The sequence below is a fragment of the Mauremys mutica genome, chromosome 11 (assembly GCF_020497125.1).
Source record: "Mauremys mutica isolate MM-2020 ecotype Southern chromosome 11, ASM2049712v1, whole genome shotgun sequence".
NCBI lineage: Eukaryota > Metazoa > Chordata > Testudines > Geoemydidae > Mauremys > Mauremys mutica.
In genome coordinates, this window is record NC_059082.1 from 33,413,086 (window position 1) to 33,434,014 (window position 20,929).

Below are 20,929 nucleotides of genomic sequence, written 5' to 3' on the forward strand. Positions count from 1 at the left end.
CTAAGCTACTTGCTTTTGCTATTTTAAAGAACCAGGTAAGGTGTTGACTGCATGTTGTTTAAGATCCCCCCACAGTATTCCTGCCTGGTAAACACCTTTACTTTTCCTATTCTTGATCTCCAGCAAGCAGGGCTTGCTACTTGCATTTTGGGGTGGGAGTGGTGCTGTGATGTGATGAAGACTATTAGGGGCTAAACTGAGACCATCATGATCATTCCATTGCACCTGATCTAGATTTGAGCCTAGGCCTTTACAGATGACAGCCTCTATATGCCTTATATATGATCTCTATACCATACTGTGACAAGGTTTAAAAAAGGTGTTCTGGTATGTAAGGGGTTACCTAGGCCTGCCTATCACACCTAGGCAGGGTGAGAAAAGGGAGAGCTGGCACAAAGAGAGCTAGCAAAGGAAGGGTGTGTCCAGCCTCCTCCCACCTGGCTATCACTCAGTAGCTTGAGCTGATTTGGTCTGGTTTTGAATTTTGTGTTTGGAAATAAAGCAAGCCCTGAGGAAAGGAATAGGAAGTGACTTGTAGTTGGGACTTTCCTTTTTCCTTCCCAGGAGGGTGAGTCTGCACACTGGCTTACACACAGTTATAACTCCTCTGGATTGTTTCTTTTGTTAGTTAACAATATTGGATGTGGAAGAAAAGGATGTTTCCTTGGGGTTTCCTCCCTGAGTTTGCAGCTAAAAAACCATTCTTCTTGCAAACTAAGCTCAGGTAACTGTGAGTCCTTGAGAGACAGTAACCTTGGAGCCTCACAATTAGAGCTTATTTGGTTCATGGCCAGGCTCAAAAACATGAAACAAAACTTAATTTCAGGTTGACCCAAACAGAAAAGTTGAAAAAAAAAGAGCTTTGGGTCAAACTAAATATTCTGTTCAACTTGAAACATTTGGTTTTCAAGTTTTTAATCTTTTTTAAAAACAAAATAGAAGTAAAATTTGAAACAAGAAGGTGTTTCCAATTGAAAAAATCAAAATAGTACCTTTTGAAAATATCCAAGTGAAATGTTCTGGGGGTTTTTCAGAATTTTTTTTTTTGTGGGGAAGGGGTCCTTTTTTGACTGAAACATTTAATCAGATTCAACGAATTCGCAAAATGTTTCGGTCAACCTGAGTCTGCATTTTTCAGGGGCGGTTGGTTTGAAAATTTTTGCCCAGCTCTTCTCACAATCCCATTTTCACAGTTACTTTAGAGAGTAGAAATACTCTTCCAGGTTTTAGAACTAAATCTGCAGCCAGATGAACCTCACCTGCTATTGTTTTATGTTACTGAAGAGTCACATTGTTCTGCTCTGTCTCCCCCTTGTAAAGAGAGTTTGTAGGATAGCTCAAAGGTTTAGGATGTCAGGTAAGCAAAGAGATATTGTAAAGGGCTCTCTGGATAAATTTCAGTTTTGTCCATCCCTCTTTGCAATGACAGCTCTCTGCATTGCAACAAAGCATCACTCCTGACCCCTTGGCCCTTTACAGCATAGATCATCAGAAAGAACAATGTGTAGCTTACTTATCAGCGCAAAGAGCATCAAGACACTGCCCTCTACAAAACAATGATGGGAAAGGAAATGCAGGGAAGCAGCATGGGATATTTAAGTAAGAGATTATGTTCTATAAGGTTTGCTGGAGCTTGCTAGTGGCTCAAGTGAAATATGATGGAAAAGGTCCATTTTACAATTTGGGTGTACCTCTAAAACTCTGAATGGGTTTGGAAATATTTAAAGTAGCCCACAGATTTCTCAAAATGCCTCTGCCCATGCTCATGGCTTCTTCCTTCAGTAACTTGGTGCCCATGCTACCATCATTTTCCACACTCCCAAGTTCAGTTCTAATTGGTCTGCCCAGGGCTAGGAAAAGCATAAAGCTTTAGAAGCTCTTAGGAAACTCATTGTTTCAAGGTTTGCTGTGACAAACACAAATCAGGATCAGATCAATGGGGATGCATTTCCCTTGACAACCTTTCCACAGATATCCAGGATGTTGTAAAATCTAAATTACAAAGTCATGTAATTACTTGCCAGCCAGCTGGGGGGTTTTGCTGATAGTGACTTCATGAGATCCTGATTTCCTTACAATCCAAGTTCTGGGATAGAAATTTGACATGTTAAGACTGGCCCTAAGGCTATCTTTTGAACATGTAGGTAGCCATGCTGATTTCTCTGTAAGATTTATTGTCCTTCCGTCAGAACAGTGCACAGTGTAGGAGATAATTTGGTTTTATCCTGGTAGGAATCAGTAAATTTTTGTTATGTTTTTGCTCAAGATTTTACTTCTTAAAAGCTGGTAGTTATGTGCTTCCCAATGTACTGTGCATGCAATGCAATCTGACATATTAACTCTATTTTAATCTTTTCTTTTAATCAGTGATCTTTTGGGGGACAGATTTCTGAGCTGCAACTATGAAACATGCATGATTAGTTTATTTTTACTGATGCTAAGAGTTATAAAATCAGAAGAGAGAAATATACAAAAAACAAAACAAAACCATGAATGGTATAACAATCCTGAGATTTTTCTGAACAAATGTGAATGTACTGAGATCTTTGGTTTACATTTGCTGGAAGGACATAGGAAACATAATAAATATTAGCTATTTAACTTCTGTTCTTGGAAACTTTATCCTCTGGTAGGTCTGTCTGCACCCTGCCTGGAGAAATAGTTGTATCATGGGAAGTTCAGGAAGTTAAACAATAATATATAGTATGCATTTATTCAGCAGATGGTTAATTAGTTATTTTATTTTGATGATACTATGCACATCAAATTAAAACATCACTTTTTATTCTAAGCAATTTGTTGCTACATACAGCACATTAGCATTATCGTTGAATGTTTTGGATAAAATGTTCATTTGCATTTAGTACCAGGAAGTACGGTTTGTACAAGGTGATATAAAAATTTCTACAGACACACTAGGGTCTCTCAGAACCGTTTAGCAAGTTGGGCCATATTCATCCCTGGTCTAAGTACAATGGTTTTAGAACAGGGCTGATTTTGGCCCACTGAGGTTATTGTGAGAATGGTCACTGATGACGCTTAAGACTAGCGAACTTATTCTGTGGAATGAGGCCAATGCCAACTTCATATGGTCATTTGGTGAAGACTAATTTTTAAGGTAGGCTTATGTTCCCCCCCACCCCACTCTCCTTCTCCCTCCCCAAAAAAGGCAACCCCATAATGCAGCAGACCTACTCTTCCAGGAATTAGGATGTCTGGAGGATGCAGGGCGTGAGAGAAGAAAAGATTACTTTTGGCTGAAGTAAGTGACCTTAGGCAAAGAAGCAATGCATGCTGGAAGCCTAAGGTGGGAATCTACTTCCTGTAGGGGCCCTGAGGTTGGAGCTTCTTGTACATGGTGAGTGGAAGTGCCCCTTCAGCTCTCCCTCTCATCCTCAGGATGGGAGTTCATTACCCACTTCACCACAGAGGCTGGTCTCGGTATGACTGAAGACTGGGCCAGGGTTTGTTTATTTGGATGTTTTTGTTTTGGCACTTGTTAGCTGAGGTGAAACTTAATTTAGCAGAAGAGTTAAACCAACTAATAAACAGGGGAAACTGAAGCAGAGTTCCAAGACAGGAAGCAAACCAGTATCATCCCAAAACAGCTTCTCTGCCAGGGGAGTGACTAGGAGCCATGTTCAAATTGCTTTGGCAAGAAGTCGCTGTTTGTATCACTCACATTTTTTGCCTATTCAGGAGCTTCAGGTGAGAACCTGTGCTACTCTCATAACTAGATGTTATCAAACAACTGGTGGACAGACATGGGTAGGACCCACGGGAGTCTCAAAAAAGTTAAACTGAAGCAGCAACTTTATGCAATACCACCTGCAGTTTTGCGCTCTCTCACAATGCCTTGTAGGAGAACTCCGGCTGTTTTCTAGAGAAGATTGTGAACCCAGGAGAGGTGTCCAATAAGGAAATGTGAACAAGCACAGTCTGTGGTACTGGAGACCAGCAGTAGCATTCCCTGTCAGGGTTGGTGAGGAAATCTATACTGCACGATTTGTTGTTCACCAGGGCTGACTCTGGTGGAGTGGATAGGAGTCTACAGAAACCTATAGGAAGGAGATAGTTCTTCAGTGTTCAAGACTGGAGCACAGTAACGTCTGAAGACTGGAGGTAAAAATTAAGGCATCTTGAATGAATCTGGGAGCCTGATAAGCATGGATGGGTGAACTGGTTTGGATTCCTTCCAGAGGTGGAAACTTGCTGCTTCTGCAAAGAATAGCCAGTGGTCATAGGGCTGGAATAGCTGGCCCTGTGTCTTCCCCACCCCATTTTGTTGCCCTGGGGAGTGTAGGATGAAGAGGTAGGAAGGGAAGGGGATGTGACTAGAGCCCACTGCAGTCTGCTATTCCCACTTGACTGATGCTCTTTGGGAGCCACTGCCAGCTGAGGCAGTTTAAATTCTCCTGGGTCTGGTGTCAAACTGGCCCCAGGATTAGGGAAATGTCATTGGCTCCCTGATGCCATCACCATCCCCTTCCACCTCAATACACCAGGCTGAGACTGGGCACCTCAGAAGATGCAGGCCTGACAGATTAGCAACAGCCACACTAAACTGGATTTCCATTTCTTGGACTTCTGAAGTTGAAATGGTTAAACTGAATGTCCCTCACAACATGTGTGAGCAGTATGACTACCTCAGGCAGCACTGTCTTTCTTCTTCATTTACCTTCCTTCAGACTAATTTCTGCTGCAGCACTTGTTGACCGCTAGGTAGAAGGAGAGCCATTGTCTAGTGCATGCTAGTCTATTAAAAAACACACACCTATTACCATTACCTCATCCGTCCATCCCTTCACACACATCTGTTTTTGTTTCTTCCACTTGTTGCACCTTTTGGCTAACCAAGACAGTAAGCTCTTTGGGACAGGAACTGACTCTACTACACTCTGGTACAGTGCCTATCACAATGGGGCCTGGATCCCCGGCAGGAACATCTAAGCACTTCTATAATACTAAGAATGAGGAACACACTGAAATAAGAACCTTTGTCCAAAACCCCAAACCCTTTGTGAGAGTCGGAAACATTGTTAACTTCCTCTTTCAGTGTTTTTCACTTTCATGCACTTCCAGGTTCTGAGTGGAAGCACATGATTCTTGGGGTTTCTGGTCTGAAGGGAAATGGGAAATAGAGGAAATCTGAGGAAGGAGCTTGTTCTCCCAAGACTGCCATCTCAGTATTACAGTGCCTGAACCTGTACACCAAGCCTTTGGGGTTTGCATCTGAGTGGTTGTACAACCAGCACTTAAAGAAAAAAGCAAACATTAAACATGTGGAGTATGGACTTTTCTTTTTCTTCTGGGATAAGTGCATTGGGAAAATCAAAGCAAAGGGAGTATTTGTTTTGTGTTTGATATCACTGTTGAAATGGCATTCAAAGGAGGAGACTGTTTGAAGTAGTCATAAACCTCCATAGTTATCAAAGCATGACCAGGATTTTCCTTTCTGTCAGCTCACTGAGATTTAAAGAGCCAGTGATGTAAGAGCTCTGGGAATGCAGACAGAATAGTTGATCTTACCTCACTGTAAAAAGCAGCTTCTCCTTACAAGACATTGTCCTGCCTTTCTTACATGAAGGATTCCTGTGCAACTCAGTCAGAGGAGGGATTCACATTTCACTTGGGCTAATTATGCTGCCGCCCTCTCTTCCCATTGGCTGTCATAAATTAATATCACCATGCATGGGTCTATCCATTCTGGAAATAGCTGTTGCAACAACTACAGCTATTTATATCTGCTTAGTGTGTTTGTAAAACAGGCAGATTACCCACAGAGGAGAACTTTCCAATTTTTCATGGTTCCTGCAGCAGTTAAGTCAAAGAGGGGTGAACTGCAAAGTCTGTATAGTCATTGCTTGCTGCATTCTGAAATATTCTCCACTTCAACACTTTCGTCTGGGGAAAATGATGCCGAAACTGAAAATGTTGGTGGATTTCTGTGCACTATAATGACACCCAGATTTCTGCCAGAATGTGCTCTTGATATTTTGCATCTTTATGAATGTAAACTTAATTGTAAGAGGAATTTATCTAGCCACCCTCCATTTAACACACTGTCAGCATTCAGCAACTAATAGCTTCACATTTGAATATGCATTCAGTAAAGTATTTCATTCTGGTCTAATAACTTCCTCTATCCAAAAGTGATACTGGGGTAAATGTTCCTGAGTAATTGTTGCAATAGCATCTAGGAACCCTGATCAAGGATCAACTAAAAAGGCAAGCCATGCTCCAAGAGAGCTCACAATCTGGGTGGCAGGCAGGGCACAACACATGGAAAAAACAGACGGTGGAATGGTTAACAGACAAACATGCTGTTGGGGGATAAGGAAGGTAACAAAATTAACAGTATTGAAGAGAGAAGTAGCACCATGTTCCTGCTCCTGCCAGCATGAAGTTCAGCTGGTGATTTCAGTTTTTGTACGTATGTAGCCATATCTTTTTTTAGAGGCTCTTCCCAACACATATGCAGCTGTCAATGGGGCAGTCTATCCAGCTATGGTGTTCCCCACAGTGCTTTAGGATCTAGTAATGTGTTGTTTTTAAAATGTATTTATCTTGTAACTTAGTCTGCACATGCTGTATTTGTGGCCTAAGTTCTTTATTTTAAGTGTTTCGGTTGACCACCCCACATTTGTGCTAGATGTCTCCGTACCGGGGGTGATATTTTACGTACAGCACACAGGTACTATTTTTGGTGATGGCTGCTTTATATGTTATTTATCTAAGTTGTATTTCAGAGATTTTAGAGCTTGGCAAATCATTGTATCCTGCTCAAGTGTATAGAAACCCCCAAACTCAGTATACAGTCTTTCAAATGCCAATACAAAGGCAGAGAAATATAACATAAACCCAGGTCAGAGGTGTTGAGCACTCACGGTTCCCATGTGCTTCTGTATAGGTTTGGGGAGCTTTATAGAGATCTACAAAGGATGGAAGTTCTGTTTTGTGAAGGATTTTGAAATTTGACCTTGTTCTAAATGGGAATGAAAACCAAAAATTTCAAAATTCTCCACAAAGGAAAACTCCCTCCCCCCCAAATTCCTTTTGTGTTGATCAAAACATTTCATTTTGACAAAATCGAAACATTTCATTTCTATTGTGACTTTCTTAATTTTGTATCATATTAAGGGATGATAAACTTTTTTTTTCCCCAAAAAACAAAATGTCATTTCAAAACAAAATTGAAACGTTTTGGTCCAAAAATGTTGCCATGTGACTTTTCAGCATTATTGGAAATTTTGTTCCTGGTTTTCTGGGAAAACTGACCCAATTTTATAAAGCATTTCAATTTCAACGGAACAGCATTCTGATGGAATATGGTTCTGCCAAAGCTGCTCCATCCAGCTCTAGCACTCAGCACCTCCACAGACCAAGCCTTTGCTGAATCATACGAATGCAGCCAGTCTGTGTTTTGACCAATCTATGTAAACTGAGCCCAGGGCTAAAGGGGCAGGAAAGAGATGGAGGGCAGTGCCCCTGCTCACATCAGAGTTGGAGCAGAGATAGCAACAGCAGCTTTCATGGAGCCATCATACACTCTGCCCAGCTCCTCTGGGATAAGGGACAGAGTGGCAGGAGCAGAGGACCACAGAGGCATTCACCTTTGCAACCCTTACTGACCTAACATCCTGTGAATTTCTGTTTGCTTGGTTTTTGAACACATGTTAATGTATGGGTTGGGACAAAGAGGGATTGACATGGGTTGGAAGGCAAAGAAACAGTTGGCTCTTGGTTACTCTGTGGCTCTTGGGGAAATGGTGTAATTCTGGGCTGCTACAGCCCCAGTGATCCTGGGACAATGGGTCACTTCTCAGTGTGGTGGAGGATGATGATGGAGCTGTTGCTTATGAAAATGATTAGAATAGTTGCAGGTTGCAACCATTAAAGACTAACACAACTATGAAATAATTCAGGTTGGGTTTTGTGGTGGGTGCAAACAGCCTGCTGACCATCCAAAGATATTGGTGAGTAGCGTTATGAGCTGCCTAACTGTAATTAGAGGCAAACGCTAATAGCATGGAAGAGTCTCATGAGAGCGCAGGCAAAGGAATGTGGGCTCAGATGTGGGTTAGATTCCAGACAGAAGACAAGGTCAAGAATGGGGTAGGAGTAGGGTCAGATTTGATGATGGCAAAATCTCAGGAATTGTTTGAATGGCTTCCACCCAAAATATGAAATCAGCTGCTATTGTGAAATTTCTTTTATTTCCCTGTAGAGGCAGTTCTTGTGAAATTGTTGGCTTCAGAGAAAGTGAAACCAAATAAAAGTGCTTTCCAGTCTGGAACCAAACCACAGAGGATCCAGGGGTTGTTTGGATGTGAACCTCACCCCCAGTGGGGGAAAAGTGCTGGAGGGTTTTGAAGTCTAGGTTTTGATTTCACCCCAGTATGATAGGAGGAAATGTCTATGCTTCTTATGCAATATTTGGTATTTCCATATTGCATTCTATGTTTAAACAACAACAACAAAGCTAATCAAACCCACCCACCCCACCCCCAACCCCCTGAAACCATCAGCTCTATACAAGAAGTTAAGAATGTGAAAATATTCATTAGGACAGATGCTCCCCCATTTACAGTATGTGTGAAATGAAAATCTGTCTGCTCTCACTTCTGAAATAGTTTACGGAAACTGTCAGTATCTGTCATGCAGTGGGTGAAACTCTGCTGAGAATAATGAACCCCAATAAATCTCCACCTCCAAATGCTCCCTTAGCATTTAGAATGGAAACTGCTCATTTAGAATCAAGTTAGAGCTACTAGTATTGGCAAAGGCTCTGTGAAGCAGCAAAGTTGTGTGATGACTTGAACACACCTGAGTTATAAAAGCTAATGATGCCTTGTGAGAAACTTCAACTGAATCTGTTCTGAAATTATTCTGCTGCCTTTCTCAGTTCTCCATCCTGACAGGTACCCAGGGGGCTGGGAAGTGGGGGGAGCCTGGCTTTCTCAGGGGAATGGCGTGTAAAGGTTGTGCAGTCCCTGCTCTTCCCGTTGTGTCCTCCACTGCGATCTGGATTGTCTCAATACAACTGCACAAGGCAGTCCCTGTGTAATCTGCTGGTGAGAGTATGTAACACCTCATCCTCTATCCACAGCAGCGGTGGGATATGAGTTGTTCCAGCCCCCAGCGAGGGAGGGCTGGCTTTTTTTAGCTCAAGCTGTAGCAGCTCCTGCTTTTAGCTTTGGAGCTCCCTGTGTCAGTCCTTGGTGTATGTGCCCAGTTGGTTGCTGTCACCCTTCCACTGTCCTTCAGAGGAGAGGATAAGGGAGAACAAACTACACAGGACAGTTGTTAGTCTTGTCGCTCAATGCACTCCTGCTTGGAAGCCCTTCGGTAGTTTACGTGCACGTATCAGACCCTGTATAGAATAGATGAGCACTCCCTTGTGTGGCTGCTTTAGACAGACAGTTTGGCTCTATATTATGATTCCATTCTGATATTAAAATTCTTCCTTGATCAGGGGTATGCGTAGCCCAAATAATTAATTAATTAGATGGTGTGTGTTAATTGCTTTATACAGCAGGGCCAGTTCCTCCTGCTGCTATTATTTTTTATGATTTATTATAATTACCTTAGGGCCCTGTCCTGGAAGCTGCTGAGCATCCCCATCCCTTGTTGAGTGGGAGTTGAAGGGGCTCGGTACTTTGTAGGTATCACTCAGCCCCTCTTAAGATCAGCCCTGGAATACTTGAGGTGCTATTTAGTGTGAGCAAGGGTGGCAAAATCTCCCCCCTTAGGGCAGAATCTAGCCTATGGGATTGTAGTGGGGGGGACCCTGATTCGCCTACAGCTTGCCTATTCTGAGTCCCTCTAGTATCAGATCTGTGACACCCATTCAGGGAGCTCTTCCTCTAAATTCTATTGAGAAGGTTGTGTTGGTGGTGGTGACTGGTGTATTTATTTGTCTTCCAGCAGCACACCGAGCAGAGGCCCTGTCAGAGGGGGCAGCGCCACAGTGCTATTTATGCCGACCTGTAGTCAGTGAGTCTCTACCCTGCAGAGCTTACAGTCCAAAAGGGGGAAAACCACAGGAATTTACCGTAGCAGCCTCTGCAGCTGAATGACGGTGATGATGAGTGCGTCCCAACTTTTTATTAATAATGGCCAAATGGGACGTGTATTTCTGTGATGTGCTCCGAGGCCATAATTATTTCAAGTAGCAGAAATTAAAAGTGACTCAGCCACTCGAATGAAGGTTGAATGTTTCATGCTTCAAAGGCTGTAGTTATGAAAATAGCAGACAGTGGCTGACCCGAGCAATTAGTTAACCCTGACCAACTCCACAGCTAATAGTGCAAAGCATGTGGAAAGTGTACTTCCAATGCATACAGCGACTTGGGGGGGGGAGCGTTGTTTGGAAATGCAGGTAAACCCACATTGCACATGACATCAGGTTAATGTAAGGGTCTATGGATCTGTTGGGTAAAACTAGATCTTAATGTAACTTTGGGAGTGTTTATATTGCTGTGGGTGGGGGTTGGTGCTTATGAAAGTGAGAGACTAATGATAGAGTCAAACATAAAACAGAGGTGGGGAGTTGCAAGCTTCATGTAGTTCTTTCCACAGCTGCATCAAGGCCTGGCCTCTCCCAAACAGAAATTGTTAATCATGCCAAACTGTGTGCTGGCCTATGGATAAAATTGAAACCACCACATTTATTGTCACATGTGATCTGAGATAAGAGATTAGTGCACAAATGCACTGTCCCAACTACTGCAAAATACTGCCCTCCCCCCTTTTTTTAGAGCCCAGCTGTTTATCTCTTTTACAGGGATTTACACAGGGTCAGTATATGCTGCAGGAAGAATTATGGCTCTTATTATTTAAAAGAAACTTGAATAAGAACTGAAATTAATAATGGAACACACATAGGTCTATCTGAGATAGGTCTATCCTGGTATTTCACTTGGAATATTAATGAACAAATGGCTTTTCTTAGTAACTCATGTTTGAAGAGAGATAGAAGAACAGTAATTCATAGTCCTATTGCTGAAGCATCTTTCCATTACTCCTTAGAATCTGGCCTGGTTTAATATCCATCTTGCCTACAAAGCCAAAAAGAGGAGAATTTACAGTGATGAAAACTTCCCAGACAATGCAGGAAATGAGTGAGGCCCTGTGCAGAGAACTCCCATGGTGCAAACGTATCTGAGGACCCCTTTGTGGAAATATGTGATCTATTTGCCTTTGGGGACGCTGATTTATGCCTCTAGATTCCATTTCCTAATCGGTGGAAACAATAACATGGCCCACCTATTTTTGTACAGAAAGGGCTTCATTGCTATCAATCTCTTGGTAAGTGTATTCCTGCAATTGATCAGACACAAAAAGCACAGCTGAAAAACAGACTATTTTCCCAGATTGTACCTTTGCAGTGTTGGCAGCTCTCACAATTTCATCTTGGATACTTGTGATAATTGGTGGTTTTCATAAAGCCCCAGTTTCTGGAGTCATATACACATGTAAGACTCTCATATTTTGTTAAAAAACAAGTTTCTAAAACTCATGATTGTGGAACAAAGATTGAACATGTGACCTGAGTGTACCCCAAAGGTCCAAAAACCAGAAGACAAAACCTCACCCCCCAAAATTTATTGTTTTACAAAATCTCATGGATTTTTAGGCCACTCTCATTTTGGACGGCCTGACTCTTGATTTTTGGATGCCTGGGGTTGTCAATACTGCCTTTGCCAACCACCGTATGTGTTTTAAGTGTGCGAGTTATACACAGTGCCAGGTTTACAATGGCACCAGTGGCGCCATGGAGCCAGGCCTATGGTCATAAGGGGCCCCAGCCTGCTCCACTTGCACTGCTCCCTGAGACACCACTTGCTCATCCCGCCCACCATGCTCCTCTCAGCCTACCCACCGGCTGGCCGAGGGCTTCTCTCTGCGTCCTAGCCCCACTCCCCTGCTCCTCTCTTCCCCCTAGCCAGACCCCAGTGTGCACCTCCGGCTCCAGGCAGTCTCTGCTTCCCACCACCTCTGGGCTCCCGGAGTTGAGCCGCCTGAGACTGGTGCAGAAGCCCAGCCAGTCTCAGTCAGGTCGGGGGGGGAAACAGTGGGGAGGGGGCTTGGCTGGGCCCCTCCAGGCAAGTGCATCTTGAGGGAGCCCAGCCAAGGCAGGCCCTGGCTGATCACATCACTCCCGGGGGGCCAGAGCAATTCCCCACCCTGGGACCAGCCCTGGCTGCACTGCCATCTCAGCCCAGCAGACACAGTCCCCTCCCAGCAGAGTAGGTGAGTGCGGCCGGGAGGCAGGGCATGGTAGAGTGGGTCTGTGGGGTGTGGGGGGCTGTCAGGGGGTGGGGAAAATGTATGTTGGGGCACTAGGGAGTGGGGGTGCTGTGGGGTGTGCTGGACAGTTGTGGTGGGGCTGTGGGCAGGAGTAGTGTTGTGCAGGGCACTGTGCATTTGTGGGGTGGGGTGGCGGGGGTGCTGGGCATAGTGGGTCTGAGAGGCTCTGGCCATAGGGATTTGGGAGGGGCGTTGGGCAGGGGGGCTGTGTGGCACGGCATTGGCCCACCCCTGAGGGGAAGGGGCCTGCTGGCAGCACAGTGCTGGGTGGGTAACTGCTGGTTTGTAAATAGTGCCCTCACATTGGGCTGGGCGGAGCGGGGCCACCCCTGCCATGCCATGCCCCATTGCCTCTGGCTGGCCCCTTGCTCTGAGGATTGACCTCCCCATGCCAAGCACCACTGCCTCCATGGGGGCCCACAAATATGTTTGGCATCAGGCCCACAAAAGATTAATCCAGCCCTGGTTATATACACTCTCTTCACTTCTGTAGGAGACCATAGATGTAGAGCATATGTGCTTCACTTATCAGTTCAAATAGTTCAAAATGGGAGGAGAGGGAGAAATAGGCCAACATGCTTTTTTAAGAGTGAGCCAGTCTGCTGCTTTCTCTGCAATTATCAGCTCATGATAACAATCAGCCCTTGGGGTTTTCTCTCAGAAGCTTTCTCAGCAGTTGTGCAGGCGTCTCCGGGGTTGGGTTAGGGAAGTTGTTATTAACAGAGACTAGGGACCCATTGTGCTTGGGGCTGGACAAACACATAGACAGTACCTGAGCCAAAGCACTTGCCCTATAAATCAGGGAGCGGAAATGGGCACACACACAGAAAGCAACTTGCCCAAGGTCACAAGCTGGCCATGGGCCAAGCTGGGAATAGAGCCCAGGTCTTCAGTGTCCCAGTCCAATGTCCTGTACAACAGACCAGGCATTCTACATTATTGTTCTTTATTCTTTGTGGGTGTTTGGAAAACACTGGCAAATCCCAACTAACTTTATCACAAATACATATTTGTGCAAAAATATGTCCCAAGTACATTGATGTTCTTCGTTCGTTGGTTTCTGTGTGACACACTTTTTAAACCTATCTGGGAGCAAACAAATACCATGTCACTGAGGTGAAAATTACACACTGCAAACAATATATGAACAGCACGTGGGCATAAATGGCAAATGTTTTGTAAAGGGACCGCTCAGTGCACAAGAACCACACTCTACTTACAGTAGACTGGGAACATGCTGCTTTATTCAAGTACATAAACAAAGTAGTTAACTAAACAGAGTAAGGGAGGAATGGAGCATGGCTCCAACCCATAATACTCTGAGTAACCCAGTTAACCCCTTGACGATCATTTTACTACAGAACCATTAGGGAATAACAAATGTATTAGCAGAAAACAGGATCAAATTATCAAATCAAATTATGTGCACAGAAAAGGAGCTACATTTTCATTTATTTTTTTGCAATGAATAATTCTGCCGTGTGCAGCAAGTAACAAAATCACTAGGGATAAAATCTCTGCTGCAAACTGAGTGACTTAGGAGCCTAAATCCGACTGTCTTTCAATGGGGTTTAGAAGCCTATGTCCCTTAGGCTCTTTTGAAAATTTTACCTTACCTTAGACCATTCCACTGTAGAAATAACTTATTGCACCTTAAAACTGTGATTTCAGATGCTTAGCTAAACCAGGTAGTATGTTGTTATCATTCATGGCCTTTCTAAGGAACGCAGGATATTCCTGGTACGTTGCAAGCTAGATCTCAAGCATGGATTATCTGTGGGTGGAGAGAATGACAGCCCTAGCAGAAAGATGATTGACAGATGCTGAAGAACCTCTGTGCTTCCAATAAAAGTGTATTTTAAAAAAAAATTGGCAAGTGAAATGAATCCCTTACAATTTCTGTGAGCACAACTGCATGTAAGCTAGAGATGCATGTATTTTAATTGTGGCTTTTTTGTGTGTCAGTTCAGCCTTTACTTTAACTCTCTGCAGCCTGTATGCTCCGCATTGGATTACTGTGGGATCCTCCTTGATTTTAAGACCCACATTCTTTCCAGCTGGGTAATGTATGTAGTGATAATGAAAGCAAGTAGCTCACTGCATTGGTATGAGCCAGGTGTATATAAACAGGAATTAGGTGAACTTCCCCAAACTGCCAAGACAAATTACTTCTGACTAATCCCAGGTCTCCTTTAATCACAGACTGACAATCATGGGGAATGTATTACTCTAAAAGCTGCTCCTGCATCCATGGCCATGGCATCTGGAGACCTGCCAGTAAATATAAAACCAAATAGCAAAATGTATCACAGTTATCCCAATGGGTGACCCATTAAAATCACTGCCCCTCTACTTACACAGAAACCTTGATGGTAAACAGTTAATCAACACATGATTAAAAACTAAAAATCTTTGCCTTGTGCTGAGAAGCTCACTCAGTGTGAAGTCTGGCAAACTAGAGAGCAGCTTTCAAATGGCGGGTGCCCTTTGACTAGTCCTGGAATTGTCAAATGGTTTGTGAGGAGCACGAGTGGGAACTAAGATGGCGCCAGCCAATTACTGGTAATTTGTGACCACGGGAGGACTGGAACTCAGCTCTCCAGAGGTGAAAAGCTAACCTGTTAAGTCCATGTACCATCTAGCTGTGAGCATGTTCCCAACATGTTGGGGTAGATACAGGGAAGTGCTTGTGTGAATCAATGACACCCCCAAGCAGAGAGACATGCTTTAACTTTAGCTTCCACCTCCTTTCCTTCTGACCGCAACTAACCCATCCCCATTACTAGTGCCAGGATTTGCAGAATCCCTTGTTTGTAATAAAATAAGACATAGTGTGCTGTAAAGGGAGGGTTACTTATATTTGCAAAGGCACATACTTATATTTGCATTCTGTAGACTGAACACCCATTGTACTGATAAGTATATTTACTTAGGGTCCCTAATCTCAAACATTTAATTAGCACTGCCTCAACAACTCAAAGCTTTAAGGCACAGTCAGACATTCTCCAGCACTGAAACAGAATCATCATTCCTAAAACTCCTAACGGATCAAAATTTAGTTCTAAACATATATCTCAAGGTGCTTGTTAAAATGAGTACCTGTAGCAGGGGAACAGATGTAAAAGCAAATTCAATCTTTTAGTTAAATGGTAATATCAAATACCATTATTCTTTGTGCTAGGTCATTGTTAGGTGTTTCTCTATTTTTCACAGTGAATCTTCATTATGCAATTCTGTTTCCTTAAATTCTCCCTCTAGATATAGATAATTACATATACATGTGTATCTCTAGCATGCTTACTTTAAAAGCAATGCATTTCTAATGCCACCAGCCATGCAGGAGTCAGAAACATTTAGCTAAACCAGCCCCTGTTCTCATTTACTAAACTACAGTTCCTCTTAGCTGAATGCTGTTGGAATTTCCTGGAGGCAGAGCAATATTGTACCCTCGAGCAAACCTTCCACATGTGCTAGATTAGGTGACCCTGTTAAATACCAAATTTCCACCTGTTGCCTAGAAAAAAAAAACACTTCCACTTTTGCCATGGGAAAACAGAGACTGGGCCCCCAGTTAACGTTTCTTATAAAAATAGAATTTACATACTGTGTGCAATACGTTTTTCTGAATTCCCATGTTTGTTGATTTCTTATGAGTTTCACGTTGTACCTGCTGGCACTCACTGTTTGAGTGATGAAAGACAAAGGGCTTGGCTACACTTGCAAGTTGCAGCGCTGGTAGAGGCTTTCCAGCGCTGCAATTAGTAACCGTCCACACCTGCAAGGCACATCCAGCGCTGCAACTCCCTGGCTGCAGCGCTGGCTGTATACCTGGCCAGGTTGGGGTGTAGCGATTGCAGCGCTGGTGATCCAGTGCTTTTATTGGCCTCCAGGGAATAAGGAGATATCCCAGAAAGCTTTTAACTAAATTACTCTCTTTGTTTTGTTATGCAGCCTCTCTTTGTTTTGTTGTGAACTCCAATCGGAGCTCCGTTGAACTGCTTATCTAAAAAACAAACACTGATCACAGCAAACAGGAGCTATCTGTACCTGGCTGTGAACAATCAAATGAGAGGCAGGGAGTGAATGTTTGCTTGACAGAGAAACAGCGTTGGAGGCAGGCTGTTTGCAATTAAGACCAAGGGTTCGCGAACATTTTGTGATTTTTCATTCCAGGAAGCTAAACTGTTGGCTCCAAAAATCCACTCTCTCTCTCTTCCCCGCTCCCTGTCACAGTACACCACCCTCCACCCCCCTCTTTTGAAAAGCACGTTGTTGCCACTTGAATGCTGGGATAGCTGCCCATAATGCAGCACTCCCAACAGCGCTGCAAATGTTGCAAATGTGGCCACACACCAGCGCTGCTCCTACACAGCTGGATGACCAGCGCTGCAAACTACCAGCGCTGCAAACTGTAAGTGTAGCCAAGCCCTGAGAAGTTTATAAAGGTGTGATAGAGACAGGAGGTGAAAGCCTACCAAAGTCACTGGCAACCTGCAGCTCACGCTGTTAAAAAAACAATATCTTATTTTGCTACGTGCTACAGTATTTCTGTTACAACAGCCCCATGCACATAAGGCCAAACCTGCTCCCAGGGTCTCATCCTGCTCTTACTCATACCTGCGCTTACGCTGTAGAATCCTTATTCAGAACATAAGGGACAGTGACATATAACTGTAAAACTGGTAATCAGCACATATAGCAAGGTGTTCAGGCTGCCTACAGATTAGTATTAAATCTCCTATTTAGATAATACTATCAAATACTGCTGTTACACTTATTATCACCAATGTTTGTGGCAACAGGATTGAGCTCTTAAGAAGAGAAGGAATGTGGTTAGACACTGCTCAAAAACGTGTGGTGAGCCAGTTTTACAGCCCTGTGGAGACGTAGTCTCAGAAGAAAATATCATTCCAGGGCAGCCCAGAGCGGGGGGCAAGTGGGGCAATTTGCCCCAGGCCCTGCAGGGGCCCCCACAAGAGTTTTTTGGGGGCCCCGGAACGGGGTCCTTCACTTGCTCCGGGGGCCCCGGAAAACTCTTGCAGGGCCCGGGCCCCCAGAGCTTCTTCCGCTCCGGGTCTTCGGCGGCAATTTGGCGGCAGGGGGTCCTTCCGCCCTGGGACCCGCCGCCGAAGTGCTGGGTCTTCGGGGCACTTCGGCGACGGGTTCCGGAGCGGAAGGACCCCCCGCTGCCAAATTACCACCGAAGACCCCAGGCCCCCTGAATCCTCTGGGTGGCCCTGTATCATTCTACTGTTAGAAGTGGTGCTCATGAAAGTGCTCATCTGAAGAGAAACAACAAAGCAAGAAATCATTGTTTTCTTCCTCAAGCCTGTACACAAAAAAACAGCCGTGGACACACCATTGTAACTAGGTTGGGCCGTATAGCTCTGTTCTAACTATATTATCAGTTTAACAAGTGACTTGATTCCATCTCAGTATATATAGGGGTGGGGCTTGGATGGCGTTCTTTTCTTGTTTTTTGTTTTTGGATATTCAAAATCCCTCTAAGACTTTTGTGTAATAATTCTTTATTAGATTCTTTTTATTGCAAACCTGGAGAGCAAACACCGAATAGAATACTGTACGTATTGTTTCATACAAGTGTTCCAGCACAAACCCTCTAAGCATCATGTGTAAAGTGTGTGTGTGGGGTAGGGGGGGGTAATGAAATGGTACCAGATGTAAAAAGGTGCCACAGCTGTAACAAAAGAGGAGGAACAGTTCATTCTATCCTTTATGGGAAATATGCTATAGAAATTATCACTGATAGTTTGTTGATGACACAGATATCATCACTGATCAAATTTACGGATAACCCAAAAAGTGGGGAAGTGGTAAATAATGAAGAGATTGGGTTACTGATTCAGAGCTATCTGGGTTGCTTGGTAAATGCAAGCACACAATATGCCTTTTAATATGGCTAAGGGTAAATGTGTACGTCTAGGAACAAAGAATGTAGGCTGTACTTACAGGGTGGGGCACGCTATCCTGGGAAGCAGTGAAGCTGAAAAAGATTTGGGAGTTGTGGTGGCTGATCAGCTGAACATGAGTGCCTGCTGTGACAAAAATAGCTAATACAATCCTGGGAGTCAAACAGGGGAATCTTGAGTAGGAGCAGAGAAGTTATCTCTGTGTTTGGCACTAGTGTGACCACTGCTGGAATCGTATCCAGTTCTGAGACCTACAATTCAAGAAGGATGTTGATGGATTAGAGAGGGTTCAGAGAAGAGCCATGAGAATGACTGAAGGATTAGAAAACATTCCTTATAGTGATAGACTGAAGGAGCTCAACCTTTTTAGCTTAACAAGGAGAAGGTTCGGGGTGAATAGATTACAGGTCTGTAAGTATCTACATGGGAAACAAATATTTAACAATGGGCTCTTCAGGCTAGTAGAGGAAGGTGTAACATATTCCAATAGCTGTAAGTTGAAACTAGACAAATTCAGACTGGAAGTAAGGTGTAAATTTTTTACAGTGACGGCAATTATCCATTGGAATAATGCACTGAGGGTCGTGGTGGATTTTCCATCATTGACCATTTTAAAATAAAGATTAGACTTTTTTTTCTAAAAGATATCCTCTAGGAATTATTTTGGAAAAGTTCTATGGCCTGTGTTATGCAGGAGGTCAGATTAGATGATCACAATGGTTCCTTCTGGCCTTGGAATCTATGAATCTGTTAATCTTAATAAGGAAGCTATCAAAGATCTTTTCCTAAATTTGTGTGGGCCCTCATGGGTAGATCTGATTGCAGGATCAGGACTCAGTAAGCATGCTGTAGAAATTACTCTAAAATCCATAGAATATAGTAGTGTGATAAACTTTCTATCGTTTTTTTTAACTATTCTATAGAATTTCATAGCATTAAATTCTATAAAAAGCTATGATGTTCTGCTATATTCTATAAGACTTTCCCTAAGGATAAGACATTATGCAAAGAATAATATTCTGACACTGGAGACCTCCACAAAGTCAGGAAACCAAGAAAACTGGGTCTCATTTTGTTCTATTTCCTAGCAATAAGATTGGTGCTATTGTTTGTTACTGGTGCATTTCTTTGGGGAATATGACTGATGTAGTAAATGGTTCTGTTATTACTGGCATGTCCCATGTCCCCTGCCTCCACAGGGAAAGCACAGTTGTAGATATTGATTTAGTTTAAGATTTATCACCAACTCGGAATACAGTAGAATTGCACTCACCGGGTGATACTCTCAAATCCCAGTTCTCAAGAGTCATCAATTGTAATGACTTTCTCAGGAAACTTCAAGTATAATGAAAATGCAACTTCTATTGAAGGGAAGGGTGGGGTCGGGGGGAAGCTGGTCAGCCTTGAATGGTTGCTTCAGATGCAGTAGCACTGAGCCTAGGAATCTTTGCCTTTTGCCTCATTAGCAGAGAACTATTTCCTCTTGATTCTCTTCAAGTAGCTCAGAGAATTCTGAAACTGCAGTAACATGGATGAGTGTTCAGATTTGTTTTTAAACCAGCTTCTGGGTGCAGTCAATCCCCTTTGTTCTGTTTAGGTTCTCACACCATGTTCATCATGCAGCATCTAGGGGTGAAAGAAATAGGACCTGACTCAGAAAAGCACTTGAATACATTGTTTAACTCTGAGCACCCACTGAGCAAACAAAAAGGGGTGTGAACATGATTGAATTATGGAGCAAGAGAATTTGTGAAGATGTCTCCAAATTTCTCATGCTCTTTGCCTACCGCTGCTTAGCTACCACCTACCCATCCACCCTGCTTCTTCCATAATATCAGATATGCAGTGATTTTTTCTGTTGTTTAGGGTTTCAAGACGAGATACATGCACTAACTGTGAAATATCAGTATCACCAGGGCTTTTAACATAAAGTGTGTTGTCATGTAATGAAACAGCATAACCCTGAAGGCTTTTACACCATAATGAGTTCTTATGTATCACTTCCAACATATTCAAGGGTTTTTCCCAAAAAAACCCTGCATATTGTACATTTTTACAGTTCTTGGTATTAGCACCACAGTCACAAAAGTTAACATTAGCATTAACATGAACATCAAATTTATTACAAGTGTACAGTCACAATAATTTTTGTTATGCCACGCCTTTGGCTCAATACCACTGTGATTCTGGCATTTTAGGGTGTGACTTATTAGCTTATTAGCATGATAAACTTTTCCCCTTTCTTCCTGTTCTGGAGGGTCAAAATCTGAGCTCTTTTGCTTAACAGAATCCATTGGCTGGCTTTTTGCTAACAGCTACAGACAAGTCTTTCTCCCCTCCCAGTCAGTCGGGTAATTTGCATCAACACAGATACTAGCTTGTTTACTAGTTTTCAAATCCTCAACCTTTACCAATTCCAAGGCTGGACTCTTTCTTAAAGATACCATCCATTTTCACTAGCATGTTAGACTTTTTTTGTTCTTCCCTCACCAACCTCTGCTTCCACATGAAATCAGATGTCAAGTACACTAAAAGACTACAAGACATATCCAAAATATCTAGAGATGAGAGTTTACCTGCCATCCTCTGTAGGCTCGAGAGATTAACTGCACAACTGTCCTCCTGCTCTGCAGAGTCAGCTGTCCAGTCATCCCTCTGAACCTGAGATACAGACTGTTTACTCAAAG

At 43.3% G+C, this 20,929-nt stretch overlaps 1 long non-coding RNA gene across 1 annotated transcript in view; it reads left to right on the top strand.

The window, feature by feature from the left end:
• The first annotated feature begins 445 nt into the window (after positions 1-445).
• LOC123344680 overlaps positions 446-20,929 on the top strand; it is a 33,803-nt gene continuing 13,319 nt past the window's right edge. The window contains exon 1 of the long non-coding RNA XR_006572618.1: positions 446-568. This is a non-coding gene — a long non-coding RNA (uncharacterized LOC123344680). The remainder of the gene's footprint in view (positions 569-20,929) is intronic.